Genomic DNA, 12604 nt, shown 5'->3' on the forward strand with positions numbered 1-12604 from the left:
TGGCACTCTATCATTAGTTCCTTTCATTGTGACTGAATATTACAGCACAAATAATACATAAGATCCTCGTAACATGTACTGAATTCACACAAAGGGAGTTAGGGTGGAGTGGTAGCTTTACTTCTATATTGCCTCAGTTCAAACAGTTTAAGTTAGAGCTTTAATATATTATTTTAGCAGAGATTTTGTTACAGGTAATAGTAATACTCCACTTTCATTAGGGGAATTAGTGTATTTTCTATCACTACATCTATTGCCTGGCATCAGCAAGGGAAATAAACTTGCCTCCAAGGGAGTGGTCTCTTTTTTAGCTGCAGTGATAATTAAAGATCAAGGTAAAACTGCTCATTTTTAAATGAATTTTAACATCATTTGTGATTGTTCACCAAAATATGATTTTCTGTTTCACCGGGGAGAGGGGAGAAGGGACAGCATGTCAGATAGAAACAAGACACAAAGGATCAGAAATACAAATATCAGAACTCTCCTAGTGGAATGTTAGCAACCAGGAACTTAGGGTGTGATCCTAAATGGCACTGAGTGTCCTCATCCTCTCACTCTGGAATCTCCTTTCTGGGGATGTCTACACTGTGATAAAACACCTGTGGCACCAGGTCCCGGTGCCTGGGTTAGCTGAGTCGCTTGGGCTGCAGGATTATAAAACCGCAGTGTAGACGTTTGAGCTGAAGGCGTCAGAGCCTGGGCTCCAACCTGAGCTCAAACGTCTACGCTGTAATTTTATAGCCCCGCAGCCCAAGCCTCACAAGCCTGAGTCAGCTGATCTGGGCCAGCCATGGCTGTGCCGGGGTCTTTTATTGCAGTGGAGATGTCTTCCAAATTCCCTATAGGACTGAGGCCTTCAGTTAGGTTATAAAGGCCTGCAACCCTTACAGCAAACGGCACTTATGTGAGAACGTTCACTGAAGTCAATGGAAGCACTCACATGACTAAGTGCCACTCAGCATGTACAAGGGCTGCGGGGGGGGGGAGGGGGGAACGTGTGGGAGTTCTGCATCTCTAACGTTATCCACCTCCCTGACAGAACAAAGACTAACGAAGACAGTTTACAGAGAGGTACGAAGCAGAGAAAAATCCTTTGAAAAGTTCCTATCAGAAAGAGGAGGAAAGATTTTCAAAAGTAGTTATTTTCTTCTTTCCTTTTCTCTCTTTTTTTAATCAACTAAGCCACCTTTATATGTACACGGGTACACAGTAGAATTGTAATACTTTTCAAGTTCAAACAAAACTACAGGCATTTCAGTTGGAATTCTCACTCAAATCTCTTTGTGTATATATCCAGTGAAACTCTGGTGGGATGTGACTTATAATTTCTTTTGTCGCAGCAGCAAAGCAGGCTTACATGGTGACTATTCGTTTAAGCACAACACTGTGGCTGAAGTTTCCAAAACTCTCTTAGAAGAACAAAGGAATACATGGAATCAATACCACCTTTTATTGGGAGAGTATTCTCTTAAGAATAATCTCTCACATTTATATAGCAATTGTCATGCTGAAGTATCCCAAAATGCTTTACAGGTGTAACAAACTACAGTTAACCACTGCATATAGTATGTGCCAGATTCGCTCTCACTAGTATAGGGAGTTGCCAATAGCACTTCATACACCACACTTGCACTCTGCACCTCAGGAAATTCATCACAGTGGGAAATAGCACCACCATCTGTGCTCCCTCAGGGTTTCCACCATGGGATGGCAGCTTGATATCACTTCCAGGGCTTCATAACAGCTCTGCTGGCAGAGGGTACACAGGGGATGTGCTGAATTAGTGCATTTTCCAGCATCCCTGGCTATATTCCCTTCCAAACCCACAGACAGGTGCGTCTCCAGGTCCTTCCAGCTGAGATTACAACTCCTGGACATAGACACTCTTTGCTCCATCCAGCTGAGGCTGCATTTCCTTCCTCCACAACCTGTTTCTACAGTGGAGAGGGATTGAACAATTACTAATCTAGGGCCCAATTGAATGCTTCTAAAGGAAGTTGGGACATTTGTGAACGGACCCTGCTTAAAAATGAAATCTGACTATGATTCAGAAGCTTAGCCTAAAAGAGAGGTGTGTATGTTAATGGTCTGAGCACAAGGCTGGGAGCCAATCCCATTATGACACCAATTTCTGTGTCTTTGGCCGCTTGGGTGCCTAAATATAGGTGACTATATCCATATGCAGTCACCTAAATAAGCAGCCTGATTTACAGATGTGCGGAGCACCTGTAACTCCTTTTGAAATCAGTGGTATCCGTGATTGCTCAGAACCAGTGCACATCGATCCGGTATTTAAGTGCTTAGAGATTTGAGCTTCAAAATGCTGGCCTTAGCCGCCACCTTATTTTCCCTATCTGTTAAAAGGGGTGTTGCAAGGAGGTCAGCGAGAAGATTCATCATTCATTCAAAAAGTCAATGGTTTAAATATTTTAAAAACAGGAGAAGAAGGGTCTTTCCTATCTCTGTTGCTTGGATCAGGGCTATAGTTCCCCTTTAGATTTGACATTAGTATCCAGGCTAACTCATGCACTGTCCCCGCATAGCCATTGAGCATTGTACGGATGAGAAAATCAAAAGTGTAATACTGCCTGATGGGACTAAAATGAACCCTAAATACCATACAGTCTTCCTCTTCAGTCACAATTCCATTTCTATATTAAAAAGTTAACACTTCAGAAACAATGTTCTCATCCAACATGAACACTTTATAATTATGTTTTTCTAAAAAGCTGTAATAAATTTTATTTCGGCAAGCTCTATTTTATTTCTATTCCAAAACACTGTTCATTGGTAAGCACAAAGTGTCCTCTTGACACGATAATGAAAGTGCATTCATACATGTCAGCTGGAGCAATTATGTACTTCAGATGAATATGCAACAAGTATTATTCAGTCCCTTTCTGCTGACATTTTTCAAACATAACATGCATATTAAAATTAACACCCAAAGGTGTGAGCTCAGTTGGCTTTAGCTGCAGGTTTCCTATATCTTCCAGGAATCTGGACAATGAAAAACTGAGCAGTGGAAGTCAATTTGCTATACACAGCATGTACTTGTGTACTATTAAGCCTGGTTTTGTCTTGTGAAAAGCTCTCAATCGTGTACGCTGAATTTAGGAGGAAACAAACCAAGAAATTAAGGAACAGAAAGGAGCCCTGAGCCAGCTTTAAGTTACACCAGGACCTGGAGTGGCCCCATGATACATAGGTATCAAAGATAGCTCCAGGACCTGCAATTGCAGAGATGCCACCTTTGCTCCCATGAGCTGCATCTCTCTGCCACTGGAAGAATCTATTTGTTTTTCTTTGAAAGGAGAAAACCCCACAAAAATATTTTTCCAGAGAGCAAAATGTGACAGGTACAATTCAGTGCATCGTCTTGTTCATTTGCAGCAGGCATGCAGTTACAATGCCATCGACTCCTAAAATAGGATACTTGGGGCAGATCAGTGGGAAAAGGGATCCTTGGGATCAATCATGACTCTGCCATTCCAATCATGACATCCACACCATTTTGTACAGACTAGTGTTCATATGCTATAAAAACATGCTACCTATGCCTTGCAGGGTGGAGTGTATCAGTGGGTGGTGGTGTTGGAGAAAATGCCTGTCTGCAGTTTTATCTGACCTAGCCCCAAGGACCAGAACAAAAATTCAAATCTTAATGACTGGCTAAGTAAGGTAGAGCACATCATTTCATCGTGATGTTGTCCACATGTAATAAGGTGGGGGTGAAAAAAGTGTTCCTGCTATAGATTTCTCATCCTAATTCATCACACCTAGCAATATCTGTTTAGCTCTCAATCTTATCAGAAGACACAATCCCTTCTATGATGAGATAATTGGCATTGTGGATATGGGGAAAGTGGTGGATGTGATATATCTTGACTTTAGCAAAGCTTTTGATACAGTGTCCCACAGTATTCTTGCAAGCAAGTTAAAGAAGTATGGATTGGATGAATGGACTATGAGATGGATAGAAAGCTGGCTAGATTGTTGGGCTCAATGGGTAGCAACCAACGGTTCGATGTCTAGTTGGCAGTTGATATCAAGCGGAGTGTCCCAGGGGTTGGTTCTGGGGCCAGTTTTGTTCAACATCTCTATTAATGATCTCAATGTTCGGATGAATTGCACCCTCAGCAAGTTCGCAGATGACACGAAGCTGGGGGGAGAGGTAGATACACTGGAGGGTAGGGAGAGGGTACAGAGTGACCTAGACAAATTGGAGGATTGGACCAAAAGAAATCTGATGAGGTTCAACAAGGACAAGTGCAGAGTCCTGCTTTAGGAAGGAAGAATCCCATGCACCGCTACAGGCTGGGGACCGAATGACTAAGCAGCAATTCTGCAGAAAAGGACCTGAGGATTATAATGGATGAGAAGCTGGATGTGAGTCAGCAGTGTGCCCTTGTTGCCAAGAAGGCCAATGGCATATTGGGCTGTATTAGTAGGAGCATGGCCAGCAGATTGAGGGAAGTGATGAATCCCCTCTATTCAGCACTTGTGAGATCACATCTGGAGGATTGCATCCAGTTTTGGTCCCCCCACTTCAGAAGGGATGTGGACAAATTGGAAAGAGTACAGTGGAGGGCAACAAAAATGATTAGGGGCTGGGGGCACATGACTTACGAGGAGAGGTTGAGGGAACTGGGGTTATTTAGTCTGCAGAAGAGAAGAGTGAGGGGGGATTTGATAGCAGCCTTTAACTACCTGAAGGGGGGTTCCAGAAAGGATGGAGCTAGGCTGTTCTCAGTGGTGGCAGATGACAGAACAAGAAGCAATGGTCTCAGGTTGCAGTGGGGAGGTCTAGGCTGGATATTAGGAAACACCATTTCACTAGGAGGGTGGTGAATAACTGGAATGGGTTACCTAGGGAGGTGGTGGAATCTCCATCCTTAGAGGTTTTAAGGCCTGGCTTGACAAATCCCTGGCTGGGATGATTTAGTAGGTGTTGGTCCTGCTTTGAGCAGGGGATTGGACTAGATGACCTCCTGAGGTTTCTTCCAACTCTAGTATTCTATGATTCTATCCCAAATGTGGATTCCAGATCTGAACATCCCTGAGCCTGGAGGATATCCAGATCTCCAACTCCAGACCCATTGTCCTGTTTCCAACATCCATAGGGACAAGTTGGAGTGTTCAGTTTCAGAAGTTGTTCGGTGCATGCCTTGTCCTGCCTCCATCTTCCCTGCCCAGGACCCACTCCCAACAGACAGAGACATTTATACCACAGTGAGGCAGACTCTGGTTTGACTTCATTTTAAAACAGGGACTGTGTTTCAAACACTCCTGTTTGCACTGCCTACTGAGCACTAACAGATTCAGCAGCAGATATGCCAGAGTAAACATGTCCAAATGACATGTACTAACACAGAACTTTCCCTTGGAACACATTGCAGTCAATAGGTACTGTAGATATAACAAGGCCCAAGCACAATTTAGGAAACATGAAAATAAAATGGTTTCTCCAGGAACAGCATTACTGAAAAGCTAGGTGGTAGAGCGATAACACAAGAGGAAATCTTATGTAACTGGGACAGGGTTGAGCTGCCTAGCAGTTAGGTCACCCCATCTCCGATGTCCCTTGCCAGCAGTCACTCCGGTGCTATGGCAGTTACTCTTCTGGTAGGTAGTGACCGACTCTCCGGCCAGGTCACCAGTTGTGTCCACCCCCTTCTGTAACCCTGGAAACCAGGAATGTATATATGCCCAGTGTGCCCACAAAAGGAAGAGTCTTCAGCCCACCTCCAGGCCCCTGTGGGCTACTTGCCTTTGCCTCAGGGCTTACAATGTCTCTATATCCCCTAACCGCCTGGGGCAGGGGGGAACAGTTTGTTCCACATCACGGGAGGGTGGTTGGTACAGGAGCCCAAGCCCTCCCTCAGGCTCGGTCCTACAGCCCTACAGGTGGCAGCAATGTCAAGCACCCAGCAATGTTCTGAGGCTGCCTCTCTGGGCAATTTCTTGATACTTACTTTCCCAGACCAGGGCATGGTCACAGTCTCACAAACAATCTAAATCAGGGGTTGGCAACGTTCGACACGCGGCTTGCCAGGGTAAGCACCCTGGCGGGCCGGGGCAGTTTTATTTACCTGCTGACGCGGCAGGTTCGGCCGATCGCGGCCCTCACTGGCGTGCCAAATGTTGCTGACCCCTGATCTAAATGAAGGGATCCTTAAAAGACAAGCTCGGACCTGGGAAAGCTGCCACTTGCAAACCCCCCTTTCCTGCAGCAAGGACTCCTATTATGCCTTTAGTCAGGAGCTCTTGGGATAGGTCCATCCCCCTATCCTATCTGCTATTTTCCCCCTTACTGAGCTGTCTGGTTCTTTTTTAAACTCCTTCTCCAGCTAGTGCAGGCTTCACAGGGCCAATGGGGTGGGACCACTTGGGCCTAGGACTGCTCCTTAACCCCTCTCCAGTCATAGGGGGAAAAGGGAGAAAAAGCTGAGGGGTGGAGGGTTATGTGGTTTCTAGACTGTTGTAATCTCTAGGCAGTCACAGTTATACAACTCAAAATGCAAGTCACATTCATAAAAATAGCGGTTACAATGTCAAGGGAAGGTCTTTGATGCAGACATATCTGTCCATCACAACCACTACTTACTCCCCCCTCCCCCCCCCGCCAATTAAGAAAGCCAGGTCCAAGGAGCCAACAGAGACCAGCAGGACGTCTGAGCCCCAACCAGGGGAACTTAGCCTGAAGAGCCCAACCGAGCCTATGAGTATATTTATGTCCTGCAGATAGTCAAGTCCAGAGGAGCCCACAGATCCCATATGATTATGAAGTCAACATATGCACAGCCCCATGTAAGCAGTGTCTCATTTTGGCATTTCAGGTAGATAGAGCTTGGTTTATGGGCAGAGCTTAGGAGAGTGCTTTCCCCCAATTTGACACCTGAGCAAGCCTCTAATAATCTCTCCTGATTGATTTAATTAAAAAGACCACATTTTGTATTTACCCCTTGGTTCAGCATGCATCAAGCTGGCCTCACTTATTTGGACCAAAGGTGTGTTCATTTCTACCAGCAGCTGGAGAAAGTTAAGGGGACAATGTGTATTGTTGACAACATTTCACAATAGGCTCCCGTGATGAGATAACTAACCATTCTCTATCTTTGCTTGAATTCCAGAGGCTCTTACACAATGTGCTTGTAAATTTAAAATTAAACTCTCTCCCCCATTTCATGATTTCTAATTTCATTAGGAATACAATTTGAAGATGGCAATTAAAATTACAGGGGGAAAAAAAACAGAAAAATCCTGTTGTCATAAGTCTGTCACAGTCTTCTATGTGAATTTTAGGAGTAATTTTCTGAAATCAGTGAGTGTGCTTACACTCGTAGCAAGAACTCAAACTATACACTATGCAGATTTATTCCACAAAGATATTGAAGCAAACTCCTACACAGTCACCTGTGTACATTTTAGTGGAGCGGGGGAAGGGTTCTGTCTTTTTGTGACTCAAGTCTTTAGGCCTGACATCTAAGCCAGGTCCAGGGTTAAAAAATACTGCAAAGCTTCTGACTTCCTAGAGGCTCGTTTATAACAAGAATTGGCTTTAGAAGTGTTTATAGGCTCTCTGGTGTTGTCTATAATTACTTTCCTAGCTGAAGTAGCTGTGAGAAGGGAGAATGTATGGGAAAGAGGATAGGGGAAAATACCCTGCATAAAATAAATAAGAGTGTCTGCCGGGGAATCTGCTTCACCTCTTTGGTCCTGTAATTTTCTGTTTTTTCCAACTATAATTGAAAAAACAGTCAAGTAAGACTGTGGATAATAAAAGAAATGTCATTGGTTTTGCCGTATGGATCTCAAAGGTCCGTAGATCAGATGTTATCTATGAAAGTGGATCAATCCAACAAAAGCCAGCCTGATAAATCTGACAAGACACAACAGAGATGGGACATTTTGTCTCCAGAATGTTCAAATCCCACTTGAGGAAACTAGTTTCACGTTAGCCTGAAGAACATAAAAAGTAATCCCTTCTAAACTTTCCATTATATGCACATTGTATGACTCAGACTAGGGCTGATAGTTGAGAAATTGCTCTCAGATTTTTGTAGATTTATGGAATAAAAGTATTTCAAGCCTCAAGTTGTGAAACCTCATAATTCTATTTTATTCTTTTCAAATGAAATACCAAAACCCCCTTGAAATCAGCACTGATAAAGATATACAAAATGATACTGAATATACATTTAAATTGCTGATGAAAGACATTCAATAAATTTGAGCAGATGAATATTATATGAGGTAGTACAATTGTATCTTCCAGAGGCACTTATGTAATAACCAAAATGAGTGTTATTGGAATCAAGCATTAATGGCCTGATTTTCAGAGGCGCTGAGCGCCCACAATTCCCATCAAAGTCTGGAAGATTCAGTGTTGGCACCTCTGAAAAGCAGACCATTGGTATTTATTGGCAGTGATTTCTGCCATCTTTGTATACAAAAACAGTCAGTTGGTTTCAGTTTAGTTGTCCATTTACTTAACAAAATGTCCCTTTTATAATGGATATATATAGGGCAATAACTATTTCCTGCAATTTTGTTTTGTGTCTGCTGCAAATGATCTTAGGTTTGTTGTGATATATAACATTATCTTTAAAAAGTGGTCTATTGGTTGACTGTTAAGATTTCCTTTACAGACAAAGACATACAGTAAATACCAGAAGAACATTCACATCTGATTTTAAGTTGACCAAGGGAGAGAAGCAGAGCCTTCCATCAATGTGCTATACTGGCTATGTCCTTTACGGAAGAAAAGCTTTTTACTGGAGTTTTCTAATAGAAGATAGATATGCAGAGAAAATGAAAGCTTAGTCTTCATATATTATTCTGCTTTCCACTTTTGAGTAAATATTTGTGCTGCTATATACTGGAACCTTGGTAAGCTGAATTTTCCTGTTTATCAATAAGTCAGTTGTGGAGTCAGAGTGTCACAATGCAAGTTCCTTTGGGCTGTCTTTCAAGTGACCTCAAGCGGTGATGTGAAGATGACAAGTTTAGAAAAGAGACAATTTGGTCTCCTTAGTAGCTCAGTTCTTGGGCTCTGTTAAAAACAGAGTCTGACAGCAGAGCCAACAAATGATACTGGCGTTATATGCAATATATTTGTGATTGGAAGTATTTTGCACTAAGATCATAAAACTAAGGGCAGGATCTACACTAGAAAAACTTTTGCTGGTAGAGTAAAAAAGGTCACAGCCCTAGCCAACATTAGGATATTTCTATACTGGCAAAAGCCCTAGTGTTGACATAGTTATGCCAACAAAAATAGTTCTTTGGGCATTAGAGTTTATTTTGTTCTAGAAAGTGATATAACTTACACTGGCAAAAGCACTCTTTTGCTGGTATAAGTTGCATTTACACTAGGATAACTACACTAGATATAATGAAACAAAAAAAGTAAAAGTGATTTTGGCCTGTCAAAATGTTTAATTCAATTCAAAATTCAATGTTTAGTTTCCAACTTTTTTGTAAACCGTTTTTTAAAAGGTAATAAAATGGAGGTAAAATTAAAAATAAAAAGTCATTTCAATATTGGAAAGTCAAAACATTGGATTTCAAAGAATTATTTTTTGTTGATTTATTTTTTCCAACTGAAACAATTCATCAAACTCACCATGAATTCGCACAGTGTTTCAGTCAATTCTGATCTGCATTTTTAAGTTTAAAAGGTTTCTGAATTTCCCTTCAACTTTAATACAAGCAACCATTTTCTAGCATAGTGAAAATAGGCCTGGTCCATTACAGTCTGATTCAACATGTAAAAGGCCTATGCTTTATTAATGTTATGTGTTTGTATAATATGTTCCTTCCGTGAAATTCAAAGCACATTACAGAATTGTTGAGAATTATATACTGAGAACATGCAGTAGGCTCAAGGCTGTACAGAAGACATGGTCTCTTCCCCAGGGAGGTAAGATCCTAATTATCAGAGCTGCTGAGTACCCACCATTCAAAATGACATCAATAGACTTCAGTTAATTGCCACTTTTGAAAATTTAGGCCATACCGTCTAATTCAGAAATAGTCTGAGAGAGACTACATCAGGGGTCGGCAACGTTCGGCACACGGCTCGCCAGGGTAAGCACCCTGGCGGGCCAGGCCAGTTTTATTTACCTGCTGACGCGGCAGGTTCGGCCGATCGCGGCCCCCACTGGCCGCTGTTCGCTGTCCCGGGCCAATGGGGGCAGTGAGAAGCCGCCCGCGCTGCTTCTCGACGCCCCCATTGGCCCGGGACGGCGAACTGTGGCCAGTGGGGGCCGTGATCGGCCGAACCTGCCGCGTCAGCAGATAAATAAAACTGGCCCGGCCCGCCAGGGTGCTTACCCTGGCGAGCCGCGTGCCAAACGTTGCCGACCCCTGGTCTACATTAACAATATTGCAGTTAATTAAGGCCCATGCCATATGTAATTTACAGTTCACATATAGAAATAGGGATTGCGTCACACCAGCAACTATTTAGGGATGGGAAATAAAGAAGAATAACTTCTATTATATGAAGAATAATTCATATAGACTGCCATGCCTTTTAATATGAGTGATGTAAAGAATAGACAAGAATTAAGCAACCCTTAAGAACAAGGGCTTTAATTTTATTACTCCAAGCACAATCTTTGTAAATTTTCAAGCTTGTATTCAGAAGAAACCCAATATCTCATTTTTCCTTAACATTTACCATTCTTGATTTCATTCTGAGGTCCTTTCCTGTACATTTTATCAAAGTGTATAAAGGCAGATAAAAGTGTGTAGACTTCTTCAACAAGTAAGCCAGTTCCAAGCTGAAGTATTTTAAGATGATTCATCCCTAGAGAAATTCTTAGCTTTTTCCTCTATTTTTTTATCATCCTTTAAGCTCTGCTCAATAAAAGGCAAAGGATCACTGATCAGAGCAAACTGCTGTAGTTGGATGGTAGATGCTGTTGGTAAAATATGGTTCACTTGTTGAAGTATATTGAGATGGGACAAGCAGGAAATGAGAAACGTTCTACCTGTCTGTTTCTGGAATCACTTGACTCTTCACAAAGCTTTCTTCATGACTTCTTTATTATCATGTTCTTTTTGCTCTTGTATTTCCCAGTGGAAAGACATTTCTAGGTTCATTTCAGTTACGTCAAAATAATTGAATCAGAAACAACAGAGTATTGCAAAAAGCTGTGTCTTGATGAATTTATCATCAGAGTAACTGATAAGAGTTCTTAAGTTTCTCAGTAGGCCTCTCAAATTAGAAAACCAACCAGGAGGCATATAGAGAAACAAGTGCACAGTAATTTTAATATTGTTTTCGCCATTCCCAAATGCTCAACTTTGTAGTACATAATATTTGCAGGGGCTGAACTGGCTTAAAGGAATGATGCTTTTTACTTATTTTAAATTTTACCGTACAGATTGTTCTCCTCCTTTGGGCCAATGTAAATCAGGAGTTATTCCACCAAAGTCAATTAAGCTGTACTAGTATAAAACTAATGTAATTGAGAGCAGAATCGGGAGCCTAGTACTGAAAAATGTAAAACAGATACTTACTGAAATTCTGTGCTACAAGCATCTCATATTAGAACGACTTCTCTGGATTAAAACAGCTCCCCCTTAAGTTAATGGGAGTGCCATGCATAGATCAGAAGAAAGATTTGATACAGGTACATTCTAAGACTGGTGGACAACCTGCGGCCTGTCAGGGTAATCTGCTGGCGGGCCGCAAGACAGTTTGTTTACATTAACCACCACTGCTCTAAGACATATTTAGATTATTGCAACATTAATGAAATGCCAGCTTTAAGCATAAGGTATAAAGAAATTCATTGCCAGTCTCAATAACTGTCAGGACACACAGTAATATGCTATTCAGATTGGAAAATCACAGGTGACAAGATGGTGTTTGGAGTCACATGGGCAAGTCACATGTCCCTGCATGATTCCGCTTAGTCACAGTATAAGCCATTACCTATAACTCAGACAGCATGTTCACAGGAAAGTCCATTCAGGGTAGGTGAGTGTCTTCCATTGTGAGTTAAATGTTTTTTTGATGGGCCACTCAATTTGAATAGTCCCTCCAAGATGTGCAGGCTAAATACCTTGTGGGCATTACTCCAGGAGCAAACATTTGAAATCCAGGTATAGAGCCAATACTCATAACTTCAAATACAAAAATGATACATGCATACAAATAGCATAATCATAACCAGCAAATCATAACCTTTCTATAGACATCTTACTTGACAACCTTTGTACAAGATTGGTTGAAAATATATAACAGTGGTTGCAACAATGATCTATATGGTCATATTTTAATCAGATAATGTCAAAATAAGTTTATTGTTACATCACATGAAACATTATCCAGGGTTAAACTACACTGTGTTACTGCTCTAAATTTAGGATATTGCCCTAGGGCACATTTTGGCTACAGCAAATGCTCTGTGTGATTCTGCTTTTGCAAGATAGCTATGGACTAAGAGTCCAACACATACATTACTTAAAATCTATTTTAAAAAAATATTTCTACTCACTCAATGCACTATTTCTAAGGTAGCCCTCGAAATGGCTTTTATGGAAGTAGGAGAGAAAATATCTTCTGAAAGAAACATGCTCATCA

The sequence above is a fragment of the Malaclemys terrapin genome, chromosome 10, assembly GCF_027887155.1.
Source record: "Malaclemys terrapin pileata isolate rMalTer1 chromosome 10, rMalTer1.hap1, whole genome shotgun sequence".
Classification (NCBI taxonomy): domain Eukaryota; kingdom Metazoa; phylum Chordata; order Testudines; family Emydidae; genus Malaclemys; species Malaclemys terrapin.